The sequence below is a fragment of the Pseudophryne corroboree genome, chromosome 5, assembly GCF_028390025.1.
Source record: "Pseudophryne corroboree isolate aPseCor3 chromosome 5, aPseCor3.hap2, whole genome shotgun sequence".
In the NCBI taxonomy this organism is placed as follows: domain Eukaryota; kingdom Metazoa; phylum Chordata; class Amphibia; order Anura; family Myobatrachidae; genus Pseudophryne; species Pseudophryne corroboree.
Window position 1 is genome coordinate 49,041,206 of NC_086448.1, and position 9,753 is coordinate 49,050,958.

Here is a 9,753-nt window from a genome sequence, read left to right on the forward strand (position 1 = left end):
TTGGTGCGCCTCTTTTTTTCTTTGCATCATGTGCTGTTTGGGGACTATTTTTTTGAAGTGCCATCCTGTCTGACATTGCAGTGCCACTCCTAGATGGGCCAGGTGTTTGTGTCGGCCACTTGTGTCGCTTATCTTAGTCACACAGCGTCCTTGGTGCGCCTCTTTTTTCTTTGCATCATGTGCTGTTTGGGGACTATTTTTTTAAAGTGCGATCCTGCCTGACACTGCAGTGCCACTCCTAGATGGGCCAGGTGTTTGTGTCGGCCACTTGTGTCGCTTAGCTTAGCCATCCAGCGACCTCGGTGCAAATTTTAGGACTAAAAATAATATTGTGAGGTGTGAGGTTTTCAGAATAGACTGGAAATGAGTGGAAATTATGGTTATTGTGGTTAATAATACTATGGGATCAAAATGACCCCCAAATTCTATGATTTAAGCTGTTTTTTAGTTTTTTTTGAAAAAAACACCCGAATCCAAAACACACCTGAATCCGACAAAAAAATTTCGGTGAGGTTTTGCCAAAACGCGTCCGAATCCAAAACACGGCCGCGGAACCGAATCCAAAACCAAAACACAAAACCCGAAAAATGTCCGGTGCACATCACTAATTTCCATCCATTAGATGCCAGCCAGCACATGCAGCCAGGTCATCTCCTGCTTGGGATGTAGTCAACATTCTGCATGGGCCGCGAGAGGTGGGTCACAGTTCAACTGTAGGAGGGGAGGTTAGGGTTAGGAACTAGTGAAAGCGTTAGGGTTAGGCTGTTGGAGGGGAGGTTAGGGTTAGGCACTAGTGAAAGGGTTAGGGATAGGCTGCAGGAGGGGAGGTTAGGGTTAGGCACTAGTGAAAGGGTTAGGGTTAGGCTGTAGGAGGGAAGGTTAAGGTTAGGCACTAGTGAAAGGGTTAGGGTTAGGCTGCAGGAGGGAAGGTTAGGGTTAGGCTGTAGGAGGGGAGGTTAGGGTTAGGCACTAGTAGGAGGGTTACAGGTTAGGCTGCAGGAGGGGAGGTTAGGGTTAGGCACTAGTGAAAGGGTTAGGCTGCAGAAGGGGAGGTTAGGGTACGGCACTAGTGAAAGGGTTAGGGTTAGGCTATTGGAGGGGAGGTTATGGTTAGGCACTAGTGAAGGTTAGGGATAGGCTGCAGGAGGGGAGGTTAGGGTCAGGCACTAGTGAAAGGGTTAGGGTTAGGCTGTAGGAGGGAAGGTTAGGGTTAGGCACTAGTGAAAGGGTTAGGGATAGGCTGCAGGAGGGGAGGTTAGGGATAGGCACTAGTGAAAGGGTTAGGGTTAGGCTGTAGGAGGGAAGGTTAGGCACTAGTGAAAGGGTTAGGGTTAGGCTGCAGGAGGGAAGGTTAGGGTTAGGCATTAGTGAAAGGGTTAGGGATAGGCTGCAGGAGGGGAGGTTAGGGTTAGGCACTAGTGAATGGGTTATGGTTAGCCTGTAAGAGGGAAGGTAAGGGTTAGGCACTAGTGAAAGGGTTAGGGTTAGGCTACAGGAGGGGAGGTTAGGGTTAGGCACTAGTGGGAGGGTTACAGTTAGGCTGCAGTAGGGGAGGTGGGTTAGGCACTAGTGAGAGGGTTACGGTTAGGCTGCAGGAGGGGAGGTTAGGGTTAGGCACTAGTAGGAGGGTTAGGGTTAGACTGCAGGAGGAGAGGTTAGGGTTAGGCACTAGTGGGAGGGTTAGTTAGGCTGCAGGAGGGGAGGATAGGATTAGGCACTAGTGGGAGGGTTAGGATTAGGCTGCAGGATAAGAGGTTAGGGTCAGGCACTAGTGAAAGGGTTAGGGTTAGGCTGTAGAAGGGGAGGTTAGGGTTAGGCACTAGTGAAAGGGTTATGGTTAGGCTGCGGGAGGTTAGGGTTAGGCACTAGTGAGAGTGTTACGGTTAGGCTGCAGGAGGAGAGGTGGGTTAGGCACTAGTAAGAGGGTTAGGGTTAGGCTGCAGGAGGAGAGGTTAGGGTTAGGCACTAGTGAGAGGGTTACGGTTAGGCTGCAGGAGGGGAGGTTAGGGTTAGGCACTAGTGAAAGGGTTAGGATTAGGCTGCAGTAGGAGAGGTTAGGGTTAGGCACTAGTGAGAGGGTTACGGTTAGGCTGCAGGAGGGGAGGTTAGGGTTAGGCACTAGTGAAAGGGTTAGGATTAGGCTGCAGGATGGGAGGTTAGGGTCAGGGACTAGTGAAAGGGTTAGGGTTAGGCTGCAGTAGGGGAGGTTAGGGTCAGGCACCAGTGAAAGGGTTAGGCTGCAGGATGGGAGGCTAGGGTTACGCACTATTGGGAGGGTTAGGGATAGGCTGCAGGAGGGGAGGTTAGGGTTACGCACTAGTGAAATGGTTAGGGTTAGCCTGCAGAGGGGAGGTTAGGGTTAGGCACTAGTGAAAGTGTTAGGGTTAGGCTGTGAGGTGGAGAGGTTAGGGTTAGGCACTAGTGAAAGCGTTAGGGTTAGGCTGCAGGAGGGGAGGTTAGGGTTAGGCACTAGTGAAAGCGTTAGGGTTATTATTATTTATTATTATTATACTTTATTTATATGGCGCCACAAGGGTTCCGCAGCTCCCAATTACAGAGTACATATGCACATAATCAAAACAGGAAAACAGTGACTTACAGTTGAAGACAATATAGGACAAGTACAGGGCAACTAAGCATAACTACACCAAACATAGAGATAAGTTCCAGGTGGCCAAAAAACTGCGGGATTTGGGCAGTTGAGGATTATTAAAGTAAGAAACGTATAAGCACATGAGGGAAGAGGGCCCTACTCGTGAGAGCTTACATTCTAAGGGGAGGGGTAGACAGACAGGGGTGACACAGATGGGGTACATAGAGAGCGTGGAACAGAGGGTTAGGTTGAGATTTGGCTAGGTTTGGTAAAGAAATGGGTCTTAAGAGCCCGTTTGAAGTTTTGTAGAGAGGTGGAGAGTCTGAGGGGGAGAAGTAAAGAATTCCAGAGAAAGGGAGCAGCACGTGAAAAATCTTGGAGATAGGAGTGGGAGGAAGTAATCAGAAGACAGGAGAGTTGGCGTGCATTAGCAGAGCGAAGAGGACGGGTGGGAGAGTAAAGGGAGATAAGGTCAGAGATGTAGATGGGAGAGGAGTGGGTGAGAGCTTTGTAAGTGAGTGTGAGAAGTTTGAATTGGATTCTGAAAGGGAAGGGAAGCCAGTGGAGGGCCTGTAGGAGAGGGGAGGTAGACGTAGTGCGTTTGGTGAGGAAGATGAGCCGGGCAGCAGCATTGAGGATAGATTGGAGTGGAGAGAGGTAATTGTCAGGGAGGCCAGTTAGGAGGAGATTACAGTAGTCCAGTCTGCAAATAATCTGTGAGTGAATAATGATTTTAGTGGCATCCTGGGTGAGAAAAGGTCTGATTCTGGAAATGTTTTTGAGATGAAAATGACAGGTTTGTGAGAGGTGCTAAATGTGTGGTTTGAAGGAGAGGGAGGAGTCAAGGATTACGACAAGACAGCGTACTTGGGGGCTAGGGGAGATAGTCGTGCCATCAATGGATAATGAGATTGTGGGAGGTGAGGCTGTGTGGGAGGGTGGGAAGATGATCAGCTCAGTCTTAGACATGTTGAGTTTAAGAAAGCGCTGAGACATCCAGGAAGAGATAGCAGAAAGACAGTTTGAGGTACGAGTGAGGAGAGCCGTGGAGAGATCAGGGGAGGAGAGGTAGATTTGAGTGTCATCAGCATAGAGGTGGTATTGGAAGTTAAAAGAACTAATGAGTTCATCTAAAGAGGACGTATAGAGAGAGAAAAGGAGAGGACCAAGAACAGAGCCTTGGGGGACACCAACAGTTAGTGGAAGTGAGGGGGAGGTTGCCTCATGAGAGGAGACAGAGAAGGAACGATCAGAGAGGTAGGAGGACAGCCAGGAGAGGGCAGTATCACGCAGACCAAGAGAGTGAAGGATTTGCAGAAGGAGAGGGTAGTCCACAGTGTCAAAAGCAGCAGAGAGGTCAAGAAGAATAAGCAGAGAGTAGTGGCCCATAGATTTGGCTGCATGGAGGTCATTGCAGACTTTTGTGCACTTACCTATCCGTTTGATAGATAGACAGTGTCTAGTTAGACAGTCAATAGATAGACACCATATATTAGACAGACATTAGGTCGACAGGGTCAAAAGGTCGACAGGGTCAAAAGGTCGACAGGGTCAAAAGGTCTACAGGTCAAAAGGTCGACATGGTCAAAAGGTCGACATGAAAATGGTCGACATAAAAAAAAGACAAATGTTTTTTTTTAATGCAACATGTTTTTGGATTATTTCATACTTTCTCTATCCATGTTGGCATAGAGTTGGTTATAAACCTTGTGGCGAGCGCAGCGAGCCCCTCGAGGGTATGCCTTTCTACAATTGGGGGTCCCAGATGACAAAACTATCCACACAAACCACAAAAATGCAAAAAAACATGGTGTCTACCTTTTTCATGTCGACATTTTGACCCTGTCGACCTTTTGACCTGTCGACCTTTTGACCTGTTGACCTTTTCCATGTCGACCTTTTGACCCTGTCGAACTTTTGACCCTATCGACCTAATGTCTGTCTAACATATGGGCCAATATTTACTAATATTCGTGTTTGAGTCGGTTTGTGTAGTGTTTAAACTCGTTTTGTATCGGGTGCATTTTCATGCAACTTTTTTAATCCATATACGCAAAACTACGAAGCAGTCGACTTTATTGTTTTCGTGTTTTCCGATGTCGATGCCAGTCGGGTTTTTTTGGTACATTTACGGCCGTCATTGTCGTTTGCGTACGTGTTTTTGATGTATTTGCTGTTTTTTTTTTCCTAAGTTAAACGCGGCAGGGTTTTTTTTTCTTCGCGGCTGCATTTTCACTTTCAGTTTAGATTTTCATCCCCGTTCGTGATTGGTTGTGTTTCAGATGGTAGGAGTGTCTGTGCGCCACCATATAAATACGCCCCAAACCGTCCGCACCTCGTGGGTTTAGTTAGTGGTGAGGAGGAGGGAGGTTGTGCTGTGGAGGTAGGTGAATTTGTGGTTTGAAGAGGAGTGGTGGTAGCGATTTCTGAGTGTGGTATTGTGTTTGAAAGTCGTCTTGTCATTCTTGTTGTCTTGTATTTTGTGGTTTTGTCTCATTTTTAGTCCAAGTTATTTTTATTTATAGTCCCTTGTCAGTGTGTGTGTGTGTGTGTGTGTGTGTGTGTGTGTGTGTGTGTGTGTGTGTGTGTGTGTGTGTGTTGTGTAGTGGTAGTGGAGGAGTGTGTTGTTTGTCTTTTTTTTCCCTGTGTTAACTGTTTACACACACAATTATGTGTGACTCAGAGGTGGAGGGTGTGAGTGAGGGGGAGGAGGTTGGTCAGGTGGAGGAGGTGAGTGTTAGTGAGGTTAGTGAGGTGGAGGAGGTGGGTGAGGTTGCTGCAGCAGCCTCAAGTGATAGTGACAGTCAGAGTGCTCCACAGCCACGCACCACTACTAAGACTGGGCGGAATGTTAAGTTTAGTTTTGCTGAAAATGTGGCATTGGTGCGTGAGCTGATTAAGTATCAGAGGAAGCTATTTGGCCCGGAGTCCGCCAAGGTGCCAACACGGAGGAAGACGGTGTTGTGGGCGAAAGTAGTTGCTGCTGTCAATAGTGAGGGGGTGGTCAAGCGGACTGAGGACACGTGCCGCAAACGGTACTATGACATAAAGCGACGTGTCAAGTCCAAAATGGCCAAGGAGGCCAAGTCGGCTCGGAAAACCGGTGGTGGGCAGCCCTATATTGCAAGTTATCTGGAGTATGAGGAGCCCATGCAGAGTGTAATCCCTCCAGAAGTTGTCTCTGCAACCCATGTCCGGGATTCAGATAGGCCCAGGAAGAATGGTGAGCATGTTTTTTTTTTTTTTTATTATTTGTTTTTTTTTGGAATGTGTGTCATGTGACGTTGCATATTACTCCCATCTTCTAGTGTGTGTCAGCAAATACATTGTTTTGGTTAATGTTTTATATAAAAGTCAATGTAACCTCTTACTTTATTGTATGTCATGTGTTTTGCAGGCAGTTTTTTTGCATGTGTAGTTTGGACTTGGTGTGTCTCTGAATTGTGCTGCAATAATGTTTTCCTGTTGTTTTTTTTGGAATTTGAAATTGTGACTATGTTTTTTATTTAAGTGATCTATGTGGTTTTGTTTAAAAAAAGTGGTTGTGATGTTAGAGGCTGGAGTACTGGAAAGTGGTTTGGGAACCACTTACATGTGTAATGTCATCTTTAGATAATGTTATGTTTAAAAAAAAAAAAAATTAAAATTTTTTGTTGTTTGCTTGTATTTGTACCGTGACACCACACTGCAGTGTTTTTTATTAAACAAATTGCTGCATTTTGTTTTTGCTCATATAGTGGTAATGTGTCTTTGGAGTGCCACATCACAGAGCAAATTAGATATTGCATCTGTAATATTTTTCCTACCAATACAAAATGAAGTTGTGTTTTTTTTTTTAATTTTTAAAAACCTTTCCTTGAACTTGTGGCCTATGTCAGTGTCCTGTACATGTTTTCCTGTGTTGATGTTGCCATAGTGCATATGTGTTTTGGTCACTGTTGTTTTTTTTTTTTCTGTTTTGAAGAAAAAAAAAAGCCAAGCATTTCTAAAAGAATAAATGTTTATAAGCATAATGGGTGGATGTATACAGAATAGCATGATTTTTTATTATAATTCATTTTATACAGTGTCTGAAAAAAGCAGCACTCCTCGTCGGCCAGTAACTCCTATCACATCTGATGATGATGACGCTGCGGAAGCAAGTAAAGTGTCCATTATAGTATAGGGTATGCTTGTAAAGGAATGGCCATAACCAAATTGCACTTTCATTAAAAGGTCCATCAAAATAAGTATGGAGCAGCAGAAGTGGCACTTCTAAAAGACATCACCACAAAAAACCTGTGGCCGAAAAGAAAGCAAGGTCGTATGTCCCGGCACAAACACAGTAGGCTACCCAGCCACGAAGATTATCGTCCGTATGTTCTGTTCCGCCACTCCAAATTTTGGACACACCTCCAAGGCGTCATCCACACTCCCCTCATCTTGATTGTGAGTATCAAACTGAAAAAAATGTGTAAAAATTCAGTACGTAATCTAAAAATGTCATAACCGCATTAAGTCAAAACACATCAAAAAAGTAAATACTTACCGCAGTAAGTAAAAGCTGAAATTTAATCCAATCTAAATGTCCTTGTCCACATCCAGTAAAGATATGTATGTCCACTTGAGCCATACAGTATGACATTGTGTGTAAGATGCTGCAACAAAAAAGCATGTTTGTTTTTTTGAAAAAAGTATGGTTTTTTTTCAACATTTCACATGTGTGTTTGAGGTAACATTGCAAAATACATATAAAAACATTACTATGTTTGTTTGAACAAAGCTTTTTGGTAACACATTATGTATTCCAATGTTTTTTTATGATGGAGTATGTGTGAGCTACAAAAAAAATAAAGTGTTTGCTTTCACAATTAAGTAACCAGACACATTTGCCACAAACAGGCATATGTACGTATTTAAGCTATGAGTGATGATGTTGCTAGCCAGAAGAGTTGAAAGCAACAGTGAATCACATGTATTCCATGTGGTAAATTTACTAAGATGGGCATTCTAATGAAGATGGGATGTTGCCCATAGCAACCAATCAGATTCCAGGTATTATCTTCTAGAAGGTGCTAGATAAATGAGAAGTAGAAGCTGATTGTTTGCTATGGGCAACATCCCATCTTAAATAGAACTCCCATCTTAGTAAATTGCCCCCCATGTGTAGTGATTTGTTTACATTTCTCAAACATATGGATAGCTAACGGAGATTTAACTAACATTTCAGCTTCGAGTCCTGGGAACAGCATCCCTCCGCAACAACAGCAACACAGTGACATGGAGGAGACAAACATCTTAAAAATGCAGCCATTAATGCAAGGAATGAGCCCCCCAGCACCTGTGAGTACACCACCACAGCAAAGCACACCACCACCACAACACAGCCCAACAACACCAGGAACACAAGGCCCTGATCAGGTGTTTTGGACCATTTGGGCTAGACAGCAGGCCACTAATGAAGATTGCCTACGTAAGCAGACACAAATGTTTGCAAGCCTACCATCTCACCTCAGAAGAATATCAAGAAATCTGAGTAGACAAAATAAGCAAACAACCAGAATAGGCAATACCATGGAACTCATACGTACAGACATTACACAGGTCATGGGCAACTTACAGCGCATAATGGAAGAACAGCACAGACAGCAGCAAAGTTACATGAGCATTTTTCAAAACAATCAAAAGATTAATGAAAGTTTATTCAGAATAGTAGACAATCAAAATGCTGCTACACGTGAACTCAATGCCACCCTCACTAACCTGAATGAAACACTCAGATGCATGCAGCAACCGCAAACAAGCAGCAGTTCTGGTACGACTACTCCAAATGTCACGTCAGTCTCATCACCACCAAGACGCTCCACCAGAGCACGACAACATGACAGTGCTGAAGGCAAAGGGCAGGACAAGCAGCCACCAAAAAAAAAGTGGAAAAAAATAAGTTAGACATTTGTGATAAGTAACTCAAAAAAGTTAGCAAGTGTTTTTGTTGCTAAAATAATATAACACTTAGGTCCTTGACCCTTTTTTCAACATCACAAAAATTATTATAAATTTTGGACGAACATTTATTCAAAACCATTTTTATTTGGTATTGGAGGCGGGAAATGTTGATGGAGCCACACATACATGTTAGCAGGAACTAAACTGACCGCTTGATTTTTTTCTAATCATTACTCTTTCTAGATTCCAATCATTCTCTTTGCCTGCAGATACAATAATTGCCAGCCAGGCAGAATGTCTTTAGCAGGAAGTAAACTGACCACTTGATTTTTTTCTAATCATTACTCTTTCTAGATTCCAATCATTCTCTTTGCCTGCAGACAATCCAAAATACAATGTTAGTGATACATATCTTAGCTATCTTATCTATACAACATTATAAGAAGAACACAATTGAGTTGCGTAAAAAGCTTGTAATATGTTGCCTTTGTTTTGTTTGAAAAACATTGTCCAAATGAATGTCAGTATTGTTGGGACATGTTTGTGTGTGTTTAAAATTATTAAGAATGTTTTGACAAGTGATGCAGAAACAAACAAATATGTAATTTAAAACAAAAAGCACAAACTGTGTATAATAATGTATATGTGTGGCAAACTGTGTATTTACTTACACATCATCAAGTTTACAGCATCAAACATTAGGAAATAAAATATTCCTGATTACAGTAAGTTTGTGTGTCTTAAATATGATGGTGCATCACACATAGGGACACATGTATTCCTCAAGGCTAACATATTATATGTTGAGGAGTGTTTTTTGGGAACACAGGTTCTCAAACTCGGCCCTCAGGAACCCACACAGTGCATGTTTTGCAGGTCTCCTCACAGAATCACAAGTGACATAATTAGCTCCACCTGTGAACCTTTTAACATATGTCTGTGAGTAATTCATACACCTGTGCTTCTACTGGGTTTCGTGAAAAACATGCACTGTGTGTGGTCCTGAGGGCCGAGTTTGTGAACCTGTGCATTAGGACGTTACACACAATGATAAAGTGAAAAACTAAATGGATGATGTGGGCTTGTAAGAAATTAGCACTGCAAGTTTACGATCACTTATCCAGACTTAATGCATGCCACTCATAATCTGTTGTTTTGAGATTTAAAATACACACAATACACATGCAACATTTGTTTTTCATATAGCGAGGGTATGTTTGTATGTGTCAAGGAGA

General features: G+C 43.4%; 1 long non-coding RNA gene across 1 annotated transcript; it reads left to right on the forward strand.

Annotated features, from left to right (window-relative positions):
• Positions 1–6,814: 6,814 nt before the first annotated feature.
• LOC134928769 (uncharacterized) lies at positions 6,815–9,247 on the forward strand. The gene is made up of 2 exons (XR_010177994.1): positions 6,815–7,021; positions 7,803–9,247. It is a non-coding gene; the product is annotated as an uncharacterized LOC134928769 (long non-coding RNA).
• The last annotated feature ends 506 nt before the right edge of the window (positions 9,248–9,753 follow it).